General features: G+C 37.6%; 1 long non-coding RNA gene across 1 annotated transcript in view; it reads right to left on the bottom strand.

The window, feature by feature from the left end:
- Positions 1–20,210, bottom strand: part of LOC143442868 (uncharacterized) — a 34,808-nt gene that overhangs the window by 5,477 nt on the left and 9,121 nt on the right. The window contains exon 2 of the long non-coding RNA XR_013111449.1: positions 904–1,077. This is a non-coding gene — a long non-coding RNA (uncharacterized LOC143442868). The remainder of the gene's footprint in view (positions 1–903; positions 1,078–20,210) is intronic.

The following is a 20,210-nucleotide window of genomic DNA, read 5'->3' as shown; positions in this document are numbered from 1 at the left end:
AGTAGCTGCACAAAATGAGACATGTTCCTGTGCTCCCTGGGGGACATCAGGAAGTGAGTGAGCTTTCAAAATCCACTTTCAGCTTCCTCTCAGCTTCTTTTCTCATTATTCACAAGATGAAACTGATCAAAAGGGTTCCTGAGGAGGGAGTGTTGCTGATGATAAAAATTGAATTCATGATTTCACTATTTCTCTAGAGGAATATGTAAAGGCCTCTGTCTGAGCCTAGGAAAAGCAGGAGAAGAGAAGGAGCAATAGAAAACTGTGTTCTACCCTTCCTGCTCTGCCTCTAGGGGAGAAGTGTGGAGCCGTAATGGTTAATAATGACAAGAGTCAGAAAGGTGAGTCCAATCCCTAATCTGAATGTCTTACCATTTTGAAAGTGTGACTAAACCTCTCTACACCTCATTTTGTTCATGTCACTTCACAAGATCACTTTTAATTTTTAGGATAAAATGAGTTGATTGTAAAGATCTTGGAATGGTTTCTGGTGCATAGTAAGTTCTCTATGACTGTCTTCTATCACCTAATAGGGCTGTTCCCTGACATTCCCTACTTCAGCTGCGTCAAGAGCCAAATATTGTTTCTCCTAGGATTTGATGGATCCTATAACCAGCCAAGCAATTGCATGAGACTCAGCTGGGAGCTGAGATAGCTCTGAGAGATTTGAGCCAATGACATTCATAGGCACTTCCCTACCCATCTCCAAATCCTCCCCCAAATCCCCTGTGCTTCATTCGATTTGTAAAAACAGTAATAGCCCCAAGCACTCTCAGCTTTCCCCCTCATCATCCTATGATTTATGAAGGATTGTAATATGCTGTCCTTTGTAATGTAGGCTTTTTTAATATACAATGAGGATATTAAGCAAGATTTCTCTTTAGTAGATGGATCAATGGTTACCAGTTATCCATGGAGTGAATAAGTAGGCAATCTTTGCAGAAGACACTGGAGAAATACAATGACTCCCTCAGCTACATTTCTGAGCCATCTTCTTTCTGTTTTAGCAACTTCATGTTTTTCAGGGAACTGATGCCATCATGCTGACACTGGGTATTTACCTCTGTCTTTAGATTCCTAGGGGCAGGGGTGAAATGCAAGGAAAATTCAAGCAAATACATGATCTACTGAAGACACCACTCCAAAAACCTTATTCAACCATGGTACAAGCAGAAATCAAATGGAAAATGAACCAGTCCAAGCAGGAATCTGAGACTTGACTCAATGGACTCAATTTAGAAACCTCTGCTCCATGAAGAACTGTTCCAAATTTTACGCTCTAATTTCCGAATAATTCATTTTCTGAACTCACAAATTTAATTACACACTATGCAGCTACATATATCAAGGCTGAATATGTTATGTCACCTCCTAGCTTCCCATATACCATTTCAGAGACATTAAATTCTTGGAAAATGTATTGATATCCTTCAGGAATGAAGGATTAGAAAACAGGTTTTTTGTTTGTTTGTTTGTTTGTTCAAATGAAATTATGTGATTATGTGGTCAGAGTCCATTTAAAACAACAAATAGGAAAGAAAACATATGCAAAGTTATTTCTCATCTCCTCCTTTGAAGTTGCCATAGTGGCTGGCACTGGTTACACACTGAGGAACAAGTTTAGCTTCTTCTCTCACAGTCATTCATTGTGGGATTTTTCCACATCACAAAAAGTGCTGCCATCCACGGGTTTGGATAGAGATGCCATCTTAAACTGCCTGGTTGACATTCATCCTCCACCCAAATCTAATCCATCCATAAACTTGGCAAATGGGAAATGCAGACACTACTGTAATGTAATCACAGATCCAGGGCCTTCCTGGATTTGGGGTTGTAGGCGAGGGTGTGTATAAATAAAGAGAAGGGTAATCAATCATCACAAAAAGCACTTCACGTGGCATAACCTAGTCGGCATTCTGTGAAGATGGGGAATTGATCAGTCAGGAGGAGCCAGGAGGAGCCCTTCGTTATATGGTAGAAACAGACACTAAGAGCCCGCCTTCCCATCTGGACTTCCTGGTTTGATAAAGATTGGTGTTTCATTTTGACAAATCAGCAATAAAAAAAAAGGTGTGACTCAAATGGGAGAATACATTACATGAATAATTCTAGTTGGTGCTTTATCAATTGATGTTTTATCAGTAACATTTGACAATACATCTATAAAAATAAAAATGACCCCCCACAACCTAAGGAAAACTGTGTTCCTTATATTTGTTTTTAAGTGCTATTGGTTTGTGTGTGTGTGTGTTTTAAATTTTTGTTTTTGTTTAAATGTCAAATTAACAGGATTCATCATTTTGGTATGCTTACTTAACCACAAGGCATCAGCTGGAGATTGTCCAGTATGCTCCTAATTGCTTAATTAGCATTCAAATCCAAGGTTTCAGAGAAGAGTTGGAATTATTTTAAGTTATGAGGTAGTTAATTGCTGTCATGACACCTTTTATACTGGCATGTAGTTGCTATAAGGAAACTCATCAAAGATGAACATAGCTTGAAGTAAAAATTTAAAATTACAGCTTTTTAAATCTGTATATTATTTAAACCTATTTTTAAAGAAATCGCTGATTTTTAAATTGTGTGAATATTAACATACAAGTAGTACTTGTCTTCTACAAAAATGACTCATTTATCTGCTTAAGCATATTTAATTTCTTTGTGATGAAAACATTTTAAATAATCTAAAAAGCCTTATTGTGTTTTGCAGGACTATATACAAAGTGATTACATGCTCGTATGTGTCACTGTATTGTTGAATAGGAGAGAATTTCAGAGTAAATGGTCAGTGTGTTAGAAATGGGGCACATAAGAGTCCAGTGACAAGTATCTGAAGTATTTGACATAGAGTAAAAAAATGTCCCCTAAAAATAACTATCATTGATACCAACTCTGTAGGACTAATCTCATTTATATTGCAAAAGTTTATCCTTATCAAAATTAAAATTAGACAATAGGTTATAATATGATTTGTAGGAACCAAAATCAGAAAAAAAAATGTTTTAAAAGGAAAATAAAGAATCAATAAAGAAAAAAATGAAGATGCATACAACAGATATATGGATAAAAATACAAACACAATATTTGCAAAGGCCTGGGAATTATAAAATAAGAATACATAAGCAATGTTCAACAATAACAAAGAAATAAAACAGAAATGAGGAAATGTTCTTTATAAGCACTAATTAGACAATTAAATTATATATTTTGTGTTCTGAAATTATGGAAACACCTGTACATTCATGGTCAAGGAATATGTTGATATTAATACATTTTATAAATAACCTGGGAGGCTAGAAACAGAGCTGAGTGGTACAAAACTTGCCTAGGTTCCACAAGGCTTGGGACTTGATTTTCAGTATATAATACAAACTGTAATAATAATAATAATAATAATAGGAGAAGAAGGAGGAGGAGGAAGGAGAAGGAGAAGGAGAAGGAGAAGGAGAAGGAGAAGAAGAAGAAGAAGAAGAAGAAGAAGAAGAAGAAGAAGAAGAAGAAGAAGACAATGATAATATAATAAATTTGTCAGGTTGTTCGAAGCTGCAAAACACTGTACAGAATTTATCTGGCTAATTATTTGTTTTGTAACTTATCTCAAAGAAATACTTTTAAAGAAATAGATACACACAATTACACAGAGTTTAAAATCGTCTATAAGAGACATCACCATCAAAACCATCTACCCACTGGTCTGTTCTTCAGTTAATAAGGATAGTAGCAGCATCAATTAATAATATTTATAAGATAGGTGATGGTAAAATTTGAAATTATATTTAATCACTCTAAAAATAGACATGAGGAAAACACAGAGATACAAAGTTGTTGCTGCACTGGGCAAAATGAATCATAACTGATATTAAGTTGGCGATGATGACTGAGATGTTTGTTGCTTGAGTTTTCATGTAAAATTAATTGCTTCCTTGAGCCACAGTGTTTTGCAATATGAAGTGACATTTACCTCATGAGTTTGTTGCCTGTGTTACCTGATCAAATATGTGTACAATATTTAATTGAGTCTCAGAACAATTATGTTCTCATTGGCAGTCCTGGCATCAAAGGAACAGTAAAATAAATTGAATAAACACTTGTGATTGCAAGTTTTGGCGCAGGAGTAGGGCGAGTAGACCTGGGCAGCAATGGCTTAAGTACTGTGCTCGTCACAGAAAAGGCCTCTGAGAAGACAGTGCTTTCACAAAGGAAGCAGGTGAGGACACGAGGAACACTGATTGCCTTGATGAGTTGGTGGTACTCTGCTACCACTTATATGCTGTAGTGATTTCTTCAGCTAGTAACACCTGACTAGGAGGCATTGGCTGCCCTTTGATTTCAAACATCATTTCCCTTGGTGCATTCAAATAACAAAAATTTTAAACGTATAAAATGTAACGGACCAAGAATTTATTTGGCTAAGAATAAGTGTTTACATTTCCTACATTGATGAGCCTGCTGAGAATGACTGCGATTGGCAGGTCTTGTTGGCTTTGCTAGGCTCATGGGATTAACTAAAGATGGTTGGCAGGCAGCTGTGCTCAAATGCCTCATATTTCCCTGGTGAGAATTTGGCGTGGTTGTCTCATGATCTTGGAAGAAATGCAAAGAAAGACTCAATAGCCCCTTTCAAGCCTTTAAAGCTCAGAGACAAGACTCCAAGAGTGAGTTTCCCTTAGAATATGCCTCAGGTACCTCCCTCGGTGCACGTTGGTCTTGTTCTGCAATCCTGACCTTGCTCTGTCAGTATCCCAGGAATCAAAGCTAACCACACAACCACATCTAAGGTAGGCTTTACTAGTAGAAGAGGTCCGAATTGTCAAGCAGAGATAATGGAGAGACAAGGAGAAGAGTAACTACTGACAGTCTCAACCTAGCAGGTTCTGAAGCCCATTTTCAAACATATTTTGAATTATATAGTTAATAGTGGTATATTTATGATAAATCTTTACAGAATGATAAGAGACCGAAGTAAGAAAATGTCACTCATTGGCATCATATGAATGGATGTTAATGTCAGATGAGAAGGAAAGAGATCTAAGGGAAGTGGTGGCATTGACATTAGCAGAACATCTTCAAATCTTTGGGAAGTGAAAAGAGATGAGATCAAGAGAGGGCAGAGAAAGATACAATTAAAGTACATTATACAAATTTGTGGGAAAGTCATAAAAAGCTCATTATTCTGTACAAAAATACAGGCTGAACAAACAAACAACACACATACATAAACACACACACGGACACACACACGGACACACACACGGACACATACACACTCAAAACTATGCCTAATAATGAAGAAAAGAGAGTGTTTCTTATAGAAAGACAGCCAACCCTTTAGTTTCCCAGTGGTAGAAACTCATGACTTAGGATGCAGTAGAAGGTTCTATGGATTAATGACTAGAAGGCCAGTGGTGTGGACTACAGGAAAACTATATGTGTCAACTTGGAGTTTCTGGTAATTCTGAAGGTGTACTAAAAATTTATTTGAAGAGATCTCCTTATGGCCCACACGGCTAAGCAATGAGAATCCCTTCTGAACTACATTATACTCTGGGAGTTAAGGAGCCTCCTCAGTCTTCCTTTATCCATGTAAGAAAGATCATGACTTTAATAAGCCATCTGTTGGAAGACTCATAAACTCTTTGGTCTGTATTATGGCTTGAATGAGAAATGCCCTCCATAGTCTCGGGCATTTGAACACTTAGTCCTCTGTTGGTGGTGTTCTTGGCGAGGTTATGCAACCTTTAGGTTTTCATCGTTGTTTTCAGAGTTGGTGCTCTGCTTTTCAAAGGCCTAGTATCACCCAGGACTATGAGACTTGAATGTACACAGACAAATTCATCATCAGAGAGAAATATTTATAAACTATGAGACTGGAATTTTTGAAAACTGAGTGAAAGCCTCCCCTGAAATTCTCAGCAGTAGGAAGAGCGACCATCTGCCTCTTTTGGCCAGGAGAGCCGGTATTTGAATCATGCTGCTGATTCCCCTTCAGAAACCAGTCAAAACAATCCTCTCCAGGCAACTGCTCTTTTAAGTAGAGTTTTCTCTGAAATGGATGGGCTATATTTATTCTATGCATTATTTAAAATCCCCAAACTGCACCCTCTGTAGAGTTGGCTAAGGAGAGAAACCTGACACAGACTATTCAATTGAATGGACAAATCATGGAACCATCTTTGGCTTTTCTGTTTTTTGACCCTTACATCCCACTTGATAAGTAAGTGACCAGGTCCATATGGTGAACTGTATCCCAACCCTTCTTACATCTCTACTGCTGCCTTTGACTGAGATACTGTCTCCTAGCTGGAGAAAGACATCTCATAAGCTCCAAGTTTGACCTTTGCCATTTAAAAATCTTATTCTTTTCATTGCAGCCACAGGAATCCTTATGAAGCTCTCTAATAGATTCCAATATGGTTGGAACCAGTATCAAAATGTTTCTGTGATATTATAACCTGACTGTTGAAAATATGGATGAAGAAACACACACACACACACACACACACACACACACACACATACACCAGACATATGACATCCCCTCAAACACACATTGGAGGTTTGTATAACCAGAACAAAGTTACATTATTTTCAGGAAACCATGTAGACTTGTCATCATAATGTTAACCCAAATAGGCCAGATCCAGGAAAACAATGCTTCATGCTTTCATATGTAGAATCTATAATTGTTTAAAAGATGTGAATGTAGATGGGGTAATGTTTGGAAAGAAGATAGTCAAAAAAAGATGAGACAAGGTGAATGAATGAGGTGAATATGATCATGACACATGGATGCATCCATGTATAAAAAGGACAGTTTGAACACCCAGTATTTTTATAACTAATAAATGCAAAGCCATCTTCTAATGACTCAAAAAATTGTGATGATAGAGACCACAGACACAAAACTAGGTGACTTTTTTTTTATTGGCTAAACCTATGACAATTTGAGAACCTTGGTTTATCTACAAAAATAAAATCTGTCTGTTTGTCCATCAGAACATGCCACTGAATGAGGAAGAACAGATAGCCATGGCCATGCAGGTGCTATTCTTCTCAGGATATAAAGATGCTGCCCAGGAAGCATGGGATCCAGCAGTGAGCAGAGTATTGAGATGGGAGATGCCTACTTGGATGAACATTGACTGAGGCTCCCAGAGGAGTGACCCAGGGCAGCAACATCAGGGATAAATCATGCTGACAGCATGCACTACCACATGATACCATAAGAAAAACATGTAAATTCTTCTTTACAAGAACAAGTAATTCCAATCTAAACAGAATCAAATCCAAGGACCGTCTGTAAAATATTTGACTAATGCTTTTGTAAATACTTGAAATCACCCAAACCAGTCTAATGAACTGTCACAGCCAGGAGAAACCCACACAGGTAAGAAGAGTAGAGGAGAAAGAAGGCTCTTCTTGGAAAAGACCCTAGACAGAAGAGGTGTCATTTAAACATTCAAAGTGCTAGTAAAGCTTGAACTTTAGTGCAGGAGTTTTGAAAACAGAGGCGCTGACAGCTGGGGGAAATTGGGTGTGGCTCACTGGCACGGTGTGGCTTAGAGCAGTGACTTTTTGGCATCTGTATCTTACACAGTTTCTCTTGGAGATCACCTTTCTATAGTGATTTTTTTTTTTTTTTAGAAACCTGTTCATATGTTTATGCAGGAGGGGGATATGTGCCTGTGAGTGGAGTGTCTATGCCAGCCACAGATGTTGAATCTCCTGGATCTGGAGTTAGAAGTAGTTGTGCTGAGGATTGAATGAATTGAGCCTATACAAAAGCAGGATGTGTTCTTAACTGGTCCATCCTTTCAGCCCACAATAACTTTATGTTTGTGCCCCAGGACCTCCCTCTTGCTCACCCTTCTCATTGGAGGGATAATCTTGATATCCTCCAGACTACTCAACTTTTTCTTTCGTTGGTGTGTTTCTTCTCCAAGGGACTGTCCTTCTTAACAACACATCCACACAGAGATCTTATTCACGAAGGTCTTGGTTTAAATGTCACCTCTGTAGACAGGTTTACATGGCCACCTTACATAAAATTACACAGATCATCATTCTCCAACTTGTTTTATCTTTTCTCACCATCCTGAGTTTGGCTTGTTTACTGATTCATGATTCACCCGTTTGCTCATTGTCACTCCTTCTCACTAGAAATATAAGAGTCATAAAGGCAAAGGGCCTTCTAGTTGTCACTCTTGTGTCTCCTGGCTCTTGACAAATTCCTGTTGAATTCTGGGAACTGAATGTAGTATCTGTTACTAAGTTACTGAAGATAACTTCAGTGGTTAACATCTAGAGTTGCACCACAGATGCTGTTGGCCTCTGAAATTCTCTCCTGCCTTTACCTGGTTGCACCTGATCACTCACTGTTTTACAGATGAAGTAATAAGATCAATAAATGTTTCATTACCTGCTTTTGATTCATACACACACAGACACACACACATACAGAGGAAGAGAGAGAGAGAGAGAGAGAGAGAGAGACTAACAACAAACACTTTACATTGAATTTTACATATGAATGTTTTCTTCCTCCTTAATATAGTTTGTGTGAGAACATTCTATTTCTCACCTTAGAAAGAGAACTAAGAAAGGATGAATTAGAACTAAGAATAAATGAATTAACCCTTGAGGTCAGTGAATCTTGCCATCACTATTGTAAAGATGAATCCCTTCATATATTCTGAAGATGTCTAAACTTTCTTCTATCTACTTTTAGGTTAAATCTCAGAAGGACTGAGGCCTTTGAATATGATCCATTTTTATAAAGAATCTCCAAAGCCACAGGTCAGTTTGTCTATGACTTTGCTTGTTTATGTGGTGTTCTCAAAATTCACAGTTCACCAGATGTGTGTGGTAGACATGATGGTGACTGCCAGAGCACAGCTGGACCTTAAGAAATATATAAGCTACTGAGATAAAAATGTTCAGAATTAAAGGTAGCAGCAGCACACAAATAGAAGAGCAGGTGGCCATAAAAAGCTTTTGTGAGCCAGAAGAAGAAGAGGAAGAGGAAGAGGAAGAGGAAGAGGAAGAGGAAGAGGAAGAGGAAGAAGAAGAAGAAGAGGAAGAGGAAGAGGAAGAGGAAGAGGAAGAGGAAGAGGAAGAGGAAGAAGCAATAAATAATAAGCAGACAAAGGAAAGAGAGGTATCCTTGATCGACCCAGAGGAAAGACCTGGACTGTAAGAGAGATGTATCTTTGTCATAAGCTCAGAAGAAAGACTTGGCCTGTGGGGAAAATGTAGGAAGCAAATAAAAAGCATCTCAAATGAGTGTGTAAAATTCAGTTTGCAAACAACTGATTTACATTCATGAATATTTTGTGGGGTTTTTCTGCATGCACATATTCTAGAATCTGAGAGATTTTTACAATTTTTCCACTTTCTGTTACATATTGAAGGTCCCAGTGAATTCCACTGCTGTGGGAAAGAAAATGATACCCAAAAGTCTGTTCTCCAGGAACACAATGGTGTATATTTTTTCCTTTTTACATTCCCTTTATTTATTTTTATAGGTTAACTTTTCTCATTAATTAACTAATTTTTTTCACTTTATACCTGATCACACCCCCCTTCTATGCAGTTTCCCCTTCACACAGCCCCCACCCATACCCACTCCCTTTCTTCTCCAAGAAGAGGGAGGTTGCCTTGGGTACCAACCTACACTACAGGACCTGTTATATCCTTTCCCACTGAGATCAGACAAGGCAGCACAGCCAGGGGAATGGGAACCCACAGGCAGGCAACAGAGTCAGAAACAGTCCTCCCCTCCAGTTGGGGGGCCTGCTACATGTGTGCAGGGTTTGGGGCATGGGGTGACTAGGTCCAGCCCTTGTATACTCTGATTTCAACTCACACAGAAGATATTCTTTCTATTAAAACTGGGGTCATGTTCCTGAGAATGTTTTCATGAGTGCACTCATATGTGTCCTGACATATTCTCTCCATTTTAAAATTCAGTTGGTGATGGTTTTCTTAAAAGCCACTACTATGCTGTAGTCCCAGTGTGACTCCTCTTCCATTTTCTTTCAATTCACCACTAGAGAGCACCAAAATATTTACTACAAGCTCAGCAAGCCAGGGATTGTGCTTCAACAGTATAATTTTCTCTTTTCCTTATGTTTTATAATTCAGTCCTTCAATGCTTTAGTGTCTTTGAGAAACTAGGCAGAATACAGGACATCTCCAGTGGAGAAAAATGAACAAGTCCAGTTGTTGGACTCGCATAAGGACTATGACTGGATTCAGAGTTCAAGTTTGTAATGAATCACAGCTTTTGCTGTATAGATTCCGTGTTATGTGTTTGAGCTGGGAGCAGAGGAGGGCATTTGTTTGGCAATCATAATAGAACAGCTTGGAATACACACGGCCCTGGTATAAAACTTGGCAAAAGAGACCTCAAGGATGTCACTTAGCCAAAGCTGCTCTACAAATTCTCAGAACACTCTAGGAAACCTAAATTATCATCGTTGTGTTAGTATTATTCATCCCATTAATATAATGTGTATTTCTAATACACACTGAGTATGTCCCAGCTCTAGGGTAGACCTCATATGTGAACTGGCATGGGTAAGCAGGCATTCTGCTTCAAAAATATCTTTCTCATAGCAAATCTTTCTCTAATGCTTATCTGGCCATGGATGGTCATTATTAATGACTCATTAATTTGACTGGAGGAGTATATCCAGGACAGGTTTATTTAAAATTAATATTCTATTCGAGGATAAAAGTCCATAAAGTTTGAGACCTTGGCCAATAGTGACTCAAAACCACACATTTTACTGCTCTGCTATGTGTGTAGATAAGATTGAAACTTAAATTGACCAGTTCAGACAGTCCCTCAAAGCTGCACACTTTGATATGTGACTATTTTTGGTTGGTTAGTGTGTTGGTTGGCTTTTTTGGAGGAAAAAGTCATATGTAAAGGATAACTTCACATGACTGTCTCAATTATTATGTCTTGAAATTTTCTGTCTTTATTTCCTCTCCCTATCTCTCTCTGTATAACTATTTGTTTCTCTGTTTCTGGTAGAGTACTTGCCTAGCATAAAGAAGAGAGGGAAGGAGGGAGGGAGGGAGGGAGGGAGGGAGGGAGGGAGGGAGGGAGGGAGGGAGAGGGAGGAGAAATTAGAAATCTGGTGTCAAGACTGAAGGGGAAATTTGACTAGGAGCTGCTAAATATGCAATTTAAAATGGACTTAGCTAAAACTTAAGAATGGAGAAAAGCTATAATTTATATGATAAGGCAAAGATAAACCAAAAGCCATGAGACTCTAATAAAAACACAAGATACAATACACTAAATTAACAGTCCATATAATTTAGAGAATAAAATGTTTAGTTAACATCTTAAGAGAAGGCATCTGACAAAATTCAAAGTCTACCAGCAAACTCTGGAGGTGCGGGAGGCAGGATTCTGAACCCAAAACAGATGTTGTCAATATTTTCATCAAACAGTATAGACAGTGAATTGTTAGAAATTTTCTTTTAAAATTCACCTACAAAATCAATTTGCTTACCATAATTTTCCTGGCTGCCATGGTAAAGGAAAAAATTAATAAAATTCGGAAAGAAAACAATTGTCATTTCTTATTAACATAAATGTCAAAAGAGAACAGTTCGATAATGAGATCTTCAGGTTTAGGAATCAGGAAGCTGTCTCTTTGTTAGGCTAAAAAGTGAAGATTTTTTTGCCTGTCATCTGTCCTGTCTCCAGCTCCATTTCCTTTCTTCACTCCTCTCTCCCTTCTCCCATCCTTTCTTTCTCTCCTTCATTGTGATCCACTAGCTTCAGCATCTTCAGTACAAGATTACTCCCATTGAGTTTGGCTCAATTACATTTCTATACAGAGGAAAGAATATATACAGTTACTTAGAACTTATTCTAATGAAATTTGACCTATTAAAAAGCCATCTTTTCCCTTTCCTACACAAGTGACTGAAAATTGTAAGGCCATTAGAGCCCTCAAGCTATTCTCGTCTAACAAAAGGAAAGGGCTTGATTAGAGGCTCATCAATTTTTGTTAAGCAATGTAGTACTATAAAGGATAATTATATTTCCTAAAAATAGATCTGTCTGCAGGATGAACATAAGAGTCTAATATCATTATATTTAATTCCTCTGATTCTCCTTTCTCTACAACTAACCAAGATTTGAAATACTAATACCATAAATATATAAAACTTACCAAGACTCCCAGGGTAAGGGGACACAATTCAGAAAAAGTGTTCTGAAATGTACAGATAGCTTTTGTGTTTAAATTTACCAAGACTCACACAAATATTTCAGTCATGTGGCCAATCTGGAATTATTTTGGAAATTTCCTTTTAATTAATTTAAAAGCATAATCGTTTCTGTCCAGTCTAGACATTCAATATGTCACAGTCTCCAGTGAAATGTTTAACAAAGTTCATTTGGTGTGAGAAATTATTTGCATATCACCACACATTGTCATACATTGTTTTCTAATTCAGTTTACTTGGTCTATATTATATGGATATATTTGATATAGACTGTGGACAATAATATGTCGCTTTCATTCATCTGGAACATGGTCTACTTGGATCTGTAGTATACTACATAAGCCAATGTATTCAAAACTTGTTCTTTAGGCCCAGATGCTATCAAGAGGAGTACATGTTTTTACAAACTTAGTAGGGGCTATTGGAACAATGAGTGTTCTGTCTTTAAAAGGATGCAGGGACCCAACCCCTTCCTTTCTCTCTTCAAGCACTTTTGCTTTTTCACTTGCTCCTCATCGTGACCCATGGCCTCACTATAGGCCAAATAATTATAAGACTCCAAAAATTGTTAGCTTAAAACAACCTATTATATTTATAATTGTATTTCTTTTGTTAATATGACCAATATTATCATGGTTTTTGTGAGTTCCTGGTAAGCATTGTGCACCCATGTTGGTAACATAGAGACAAGATTCAATTTACATTTTCTAATTCTCATTTTCTTCCATTGGAGTGTGTACAGAGGAAAAAACTATGAAGGCTGAGACCACAGCAGAAATAATAATAACATAAAGGTCCTGTCACTTATGGTACTGTGCTGACCTTCAAGCACATCTTCCTAGAAGAAGAAAGGTTGAGCTGAAGGTGAGAATCACCTGAGATACTTAAGAAGCAGCCAGACAGCTACTATGAGAAATACTCAGCAGGTGCTAAAAGAGAAAGGAGAAGGGTGATATTGCTGAAGACAGAGATAAAGGCGGAGTGGACTATAGAGAATCTGTACTTGGTATCACACCCAGAGAGGAAAGTATTCCGTGGATTCATGAAAAATGGTAAGTCAGATGGATTATTCCCAAGAGACTTTAGAAGGTGAATGGTCTGGAAAGCAACTTCATTCACCCTTCCAGAATCCAGGACTATAAAAAAAGTGAATCTGTCATTTTAAAGTTATGTAGCTTAAGGCAACTTTTAATGGCAATGCTAGGAAACCAGTGCAGAAGCTTCCGCATTGTTGAGGACCTTGCTAGGTTTCCCTTCTGTTGGAATAAGACACTCCAACCAAAATCAACTTAGTGGAGGAAAGGGATTATTTGGCTTTCACTTTCTAGGCCACAGTTCATCATTGAGAGGAATCAAGGCAGGAACTTGTAGGCAGGCTGGATTGATGTTCCATTTCGTCTTACCTCTAATCAGGGACCTTGCTCACAGCCAAGGAACAGCAAAGAAACTGTGGGATTATACTTCTTGATGGCTTATTCTCTGACTAGCAATTAACTGGTTTCTTATACTGCCCATGACCACCTAGCTAGGAATAGTATCATTCACAGTGGGATCGGTCCTCCTACATCACTTAGCAACTCCCATCCCCACAGGCATGCCAATAGTCTAGTCTAATCTAGGCAACTCTTCAATGAAGGCTTTTCTCTCAGAGGATCAAAGCATTGTTAGGTTGACAACTTAAACAGCACACATCCTTTTTGTCAAATTTGTATGTTGAAACCCTAACCCCTAATACCTCCGAATGAGATTATTTGGTAATAGAGATTTTTAAAGGAATAATTAAATCTTACTGTCTGTTGTTACAAGGTCCGACTTATCTGACTGCTGTACCTACAGAAAGGAAGAAAATAAGCACACCAGGAGACATATGCAGAATAGAAAGGCCTTATGAGAGTACAAAACAAATAGATACTCACCTGCAAACCCTTGACAGTGGCCTGAGGAAATGTAAACACTAGACTACATAGGGTAAGGTTGTTGTCAGAGAATAATAGAATGTAGAGGGATAAGTAATAATTTTGCCATAGAAAAATGAAAACTGAGCCAGTTTCTGGGTGAATTTGTGGAATGGCAAATTCTTCCACTTAAGTGTGCAATGTAGGAGTGGAAGATGAGGCTATTTTCACAGGAGCCTTGAACACTAACCTCAAGAAGAATTTTGTCTCTTTCTTTTCAGGTACTGAGAAAGCATGGGAGGCCTCAGAATAGAGAGTGACATCTTTAAATCTTCAAAGCTTCTGTTCAGGTGACATAGACTGAAAACCAGGAGAGGTTGAGTATGATTTTTTTTAAAAAGTTACAAAACCAACTCAGACATTTACAAATGACCCTGTGGCAGAGACAAAGTAAGCCCACAATGTTACTCCCATTTCTATATCTATTTTCTGTACTTTGGATAATTACTCAGAAAATTTAAGTCTCAAATTTTCATCACAAAATCAAAGATATCAGAATTCTTTCTAAGTGTTTTCTGAGGAATATAGTTTTGTACCCATGAAGCTCCAGAGAATATTTCCAAACCCATGGACCTACAGACAACTCTAGATAAACTCAATAGAGGGTAAAACAGTGTTAAATGTGGACATGTAAGAGAGAAAAGTGGGCAGTTGACATAGGCAGGAAGGGGAGGAGAAAGGGTGAGTGGTGAAAATAACAAAATGGCTTTGTGTGTGTGTGTGTGTGTGTGTAAACAAATTTAATTCATTTTTTAAAAATATCTGGAATTCAGATAGCATATATTTCCAGGTAGGAGCTACCCCAGTCCTCTAAACCCACATGAAGTTCACGTGCCATGATTCTACACATCTCACTTGACTGATCCGTTGGTCATTATTGTTCCAGTAGGTTGCAAAGACAAGCCTGTGACTTAGATCCATCCTTTTCTATATTTAGCACCGTGTGGGAAGGCAAGGCTCCATGCCCTATCCTGTTAAATATAAGCAGGAAGTGTTTGAAGTGAGTATTACAATAACTCATCCAGACATTGAAAAAGACTCACAACAAAGCGACTTCCTGTGATCACTGTGGGGGAAGTTAATTGTAAAATATTATTCTTTGGTAATTGGAAGATTTGACCTGTGCATCATATTCTTAAAGGAAATCAAATTAAATATGAAAGAGGTTCTTCCCAAATCTGATTTTGGTTTTAGAATATTGTGGTGTATTTCTGAACACTCAGCCAGTGACTAATGTAGTCTATTCATAGCATGCATCATGGAGAGAAATGTTTATCTTCCCATTTTCAGTGATGGTGCCTCCATGCTTATGGCAACAGCAAGTCATTGATGTACACTTTACAAGAAGTAAAGTAAAAGAAACACATTCCTGAGCTTTGTGCTGTTTGAAATCTCTTTTTCGGGACCATAACAACCTAGGATCTTAGGGTAAACCTGAAATTACAAAGAGCCTTTACAGCTAATTTCACAACAAATCCCCAATGAATGCTTGCTCATATGAACGTATAAAACACTTTTAAATTCCACTATATAAAAAGAACTGCTATCCCCCATACTTTTCAAATACATCTTATTATTTAATTATTGTTTATATATGTATGTATATATGTATACATGTATAAGTATATATATATATATATACAAATACTGATAAATAACGTGTTTTGAGTTAAAAAAGAACTGCTATTTATTGTTTATCTTTTAATTTCTTTACTCAAGTTTCTAGTATATAATATACAATGTAAATACAATGGCCATCTTGGCCATATCTTGAGGAATGCATTTAGTTAAGCTTTCATCCTGGGTGTTTTGAGTTCAGTCCAGTCAGGAGCTGCCCAGGATCAGAACCTTCTCATTTTAAGATCAATCACATTCTTACCTCCTGCAGATGGTCATTTTAAGTATTCAGTTGATTCATTTCCCATAATGCTTTTTTTTTTGGATGGCACAGTGTGGTGGTGAGAAATTAGCACATATTCTCAGGAAAAGCTTTAGACCTACAATCTCCCAACTGTGGTCTTAAATGAAGTACTTAAGCTCCTAAATTTTTGTCTGCCTTGTAAAAGTTAAAATAACCCCAGTAACACACTACATTGAATTATTAGGAGAATCCTGTAATCTGTATATGTGCACATTCTAATGTCGAACCTGAAAGTTATAGATATAGAGATTTATGCATGAGGAAATGACAGACAATCCAACAGATTCCCTCTTCTCTGTGCTTCATGTTTGTGACCAGAATGAATAGTTATTAAAGTGATTAGGTGAAGAGAAGGTACAGAAGTCATAATGGGTCCTGTATCTTCATATGCTGATGGAAAGTTACCAAGCATATGCATAAAGAATTCAATAGTTCTCTTTCAACTGAGGAACACATCTAATAGATAAAGGTTTTCTCATTAACATGCCTTTCATGTTCTTCAAATATACACTGTGTAAAATGGCTTAAAAAGGGCTACATTAGATATAGCTTAAAAGTTTGCTTATAAGCCATTGAGTAAAATAACGCTCACAAAAGCAAGATTACAATCCTTTTATATTGAAATGCTGATTTTTATACTTAAGTGATAGATTTCAAATTATAATGATAATATTAACTCATAAATAGTTATGACCTTGTTTCTCTATTAGTGGTGCTTATAGTATCTATTAGGTATCCAACATAATTTATTTAACTGAGTTCTCATCATAGTTCTGACGAATGGGTATTATAGTTCTTTAACAGAAAAATTATGACTGATCCACAATGCACCAGAAATTTCAGGACTTTGATGCCTAAGTCATGCCTCTACATGCAACTTTAGGCTGCAAAGTTGTGTTAACTATTTTGCATCATGTTAACTATTGTGGTTAACACTTGATGGTGCTCAAATGGCTAGGATGTGGACTCCCCATTTCAGAAATATATATATCTTATGATATTATCATATTATTATCAAATTTATACTTTGTATAGTCTATCTATATATATTATTGTAATGTAGTAATATATATAAACCATTTTCACTATCAAAAAGGTAAGTGAAATAAACTTAGTGAATCTAATAAGAACTTACATATATTAAGTGTATATATAAATTTAAATAGTGCTCCTATTCATCAAGACTGAAGTATTGTATTTTTAAAATGAATATCTTTTACTTTCCAATAAGAATATATGAGAATCTACCAATGATTGGCCAAGTGGTTGAGATGGTTAGATATAAAATTACCATGCTTGAAACCCTGGGTTTAATCCTCAGCACCTAATAAAACTGAGTGTGCTGGTACAACACTTATAATTTTCCATAGTAAATTTTAGTTATATAATGAGTTTGAAGCCAGCCATGAGCTACTTGAGACCCTGCCTCAAAAATTTCAAAACAGGGGAGGGCACATAACAATGTATAGTTTTTGCAAAGCTTTGTAGAGCCCAACACTAACATAGTCTGGAGGAATATGTTAACTAAAAACTGTAAATCATCTTCAGGGCAGGTTGACAATGCCTCTTAGGAGATATTTTCCACATGCAGCTTGATGAGTCAATGTATCTAATTGGGGGTATTTATAGGAACATGGGTAAGGGGTTACCTTCAGGAACATGATCCACTTATGACAAAATGTCCCTCCCCCCCCAACCCCCCGTGCTGGTAACTGCTTAAATGCCCTCAGGAGAGGTGGGTCCTCAAACACTGTCTCAAAAGCTACCCATGATCTCCTCTGCCCTTTCACTTGTACCTTATGAGTTTTCTCTCCTTTCACTGAATATTTGTTACTTATGTGTGTAATCGTAGCTGCTCTGAGTTTAAGAAGGCAACAGCCTTACCATGCCTAGGGGACAGGATTCTACAACACACACATCTTTGTCAATATGATTTTATCCTTTGGTGAGAAATGGAAACAGTTCAAGAATGCTGGCCTTTGGCCATTAAGGCTCTTTTTTGTTTGAACTATCAGTCCCCACTCTGAAGCTCTAAGAACAGTGGTTTTCACTGCTCCCTTTGCAAAGCTGAAATACAATGACCTAGCAAGTTAAATAGACACAGAATCCCTCTGCTCCTGCTTTTGGAACTGAAAGAAAAATGTAAAGTGTCTAGAGTAGAGCAAACTATCCAAATACCATGTCCTATATCATGTCTTCAAAACCATCTCTTCCCAATTGCCTCAGACTGCTGAGGTCATAAAAGTCAAATACAGGCTGAGAAGTCCTCATGGTATAGAGCAGAATGTGAGACACAAAACCAAATGCACAGTAGAAACTTCCTGAGTAGAATCTTGGAGCAGAAAAAGGAGACTATGAACACAAAATTCTATTTGGAGTTTGGTTCATAATAATGTGCCTATGTCATGTTCGTTTGTTAGTTTTGACAAATGAATGTTTGGTAATGTGTAGTAATGTTCTGTAGTGCATCGTGGTAACTTGGATGGTTTTTAACTTGACACAACCTAGAATCTCGGGGGAAGAGAGTTGCAATGATTTCCTACAATGGATTGGTATGCAGGTGTATCTATGGGAAAGTGTCTTAATTAAGTTAATAAACCTCAGCCCACTGTGGGTGGCACCATTCTCTGGGAAGGGAGTCCAGAAGTGTCTAAGAGTAGAGAAATCCAGCTGAGAAGTAAGCAAAAAGGCAGCATGTGTTTATTTCCCTCTGTTTTTGACTGTGTATGTATGTGGCTACTTCAAGATCGTGCATTGTGATAAAAGACCATAGTCTAAAATTATAAGCTGAAATAACCCCCCCTCCTCTTCTCTACAATTTTATCACATCAGAGGCACCAGAAAAAAAAAATAAGGGAATTAGGTAGAGGATGTGAGAGGTAAAATAATGCTCACTTGTCAAAGACCCAAGTTGTGTGGGAACAGTAGTCACAGCATCTTTGTATGAAAAAGAGGAGGGTCGGGATGATACAGTAGGAGAAAAGTCACAGATTTTGAATTTCAAAGGAGGCTACATAAAAAGGAGAAAGTCTCTGAAATCTGAAAAAGAATAGGCTGTCATCTAGAGCATCCAGAAGGCACACAGCCTTGTGAGCATCATGTGCAATGTGCTTCACAGCACATCTCTCACCTCTACAACAAATAGTAACAAATTTGTGGCATCATTTATGTGACATCTAAGAGTTACAAAAAGTCTGTGTAGCACTGTCTTTGCAAAAACCCTGAAGTTCTCCTATGGTTAAAAATTTTAACATTACTTTAAAGATGCTGAGGAAAGTCATGGTATATTGACAGCATTGCAGCCCTTCAGTGTTTCCTCAATCCAACACAACGTTGTCGTCTCAAATACAGCTGGAATTCCTTTTCATAGGATCTGGTGCCTTGGTCCTCCTTTTGTTCAGTTTCCCCAAAGTCTGACACCTCTGTAAGATGCCACATCTATGTAGGAAGCATTTGACCACTTTCTCCATCCCAGATCTCTGACCTCCACTTCTTTCTTACATGTTGCCTTTCTACTGATGCTCAAGTGTGACAGTACTTGCTACCACCTCCCACAAACTTTGGGCAGAACAACACCTTTTTACGTAACATATTTCACTGAAGATAGGAAAAAATTAGAAAAGTGCTGAGCTGTATTGCCATGGAAACCAGGCAGAAATGAAAATGTAGTCATTTCTTTCACGAGAGCAATGGAGTACCAGGAAGCTTATGTCAGCATCAAACTAGCCCAAGCAGGTTTTCTTCCTCTCCAGATTCCAGTCATCATTCTGATGTGAACTAGGCTGGCAGTATGACATGCATGCCAGGTCACAGTGCTCCCTTGAGAAGCAGAAAGTGAGGAAGTGAAAGAGTCCATCACGGGCCCCACACCCAAAACTCTCCTTTGGTTCCTTTCATTTCTTTTGTTAGTTTTGGTACAATTTACTTAAAATGGCTATTCTTAATGTAGGTGGTCAGTAAATTAAAAAAACTGTCTTCAGGATACAAGGAGTATTCTTTGTCTGGAATTATTGATGTATGTCTAGGTGAGTTGAGAAAGTCACACTTGAGACACCTTGTGTGGATCTTGGCTTCATCCACCT

Source organism: Arvicanthis niloticus, chromosome 1 (assembly GCF_011762505.2).
Source record: "Arvicanthis niloticus isolate mArvNil1 chromosome 1, mArvNil1.pat.X, whole genome shotgun sequence".
In the NCBI taxonomy this organism is placed as follows: domain Eukaryota; kingdom Metazoa; phylum Chordata; class Mammalia; order Rodentia; family Muridae; genus Arvicanthis; species Arvicanthis niloticus.
Note: the sequence above shows the minus strand (reverse complement) of the source record. Positions and strands in the feature narration are given on the sequence as shown.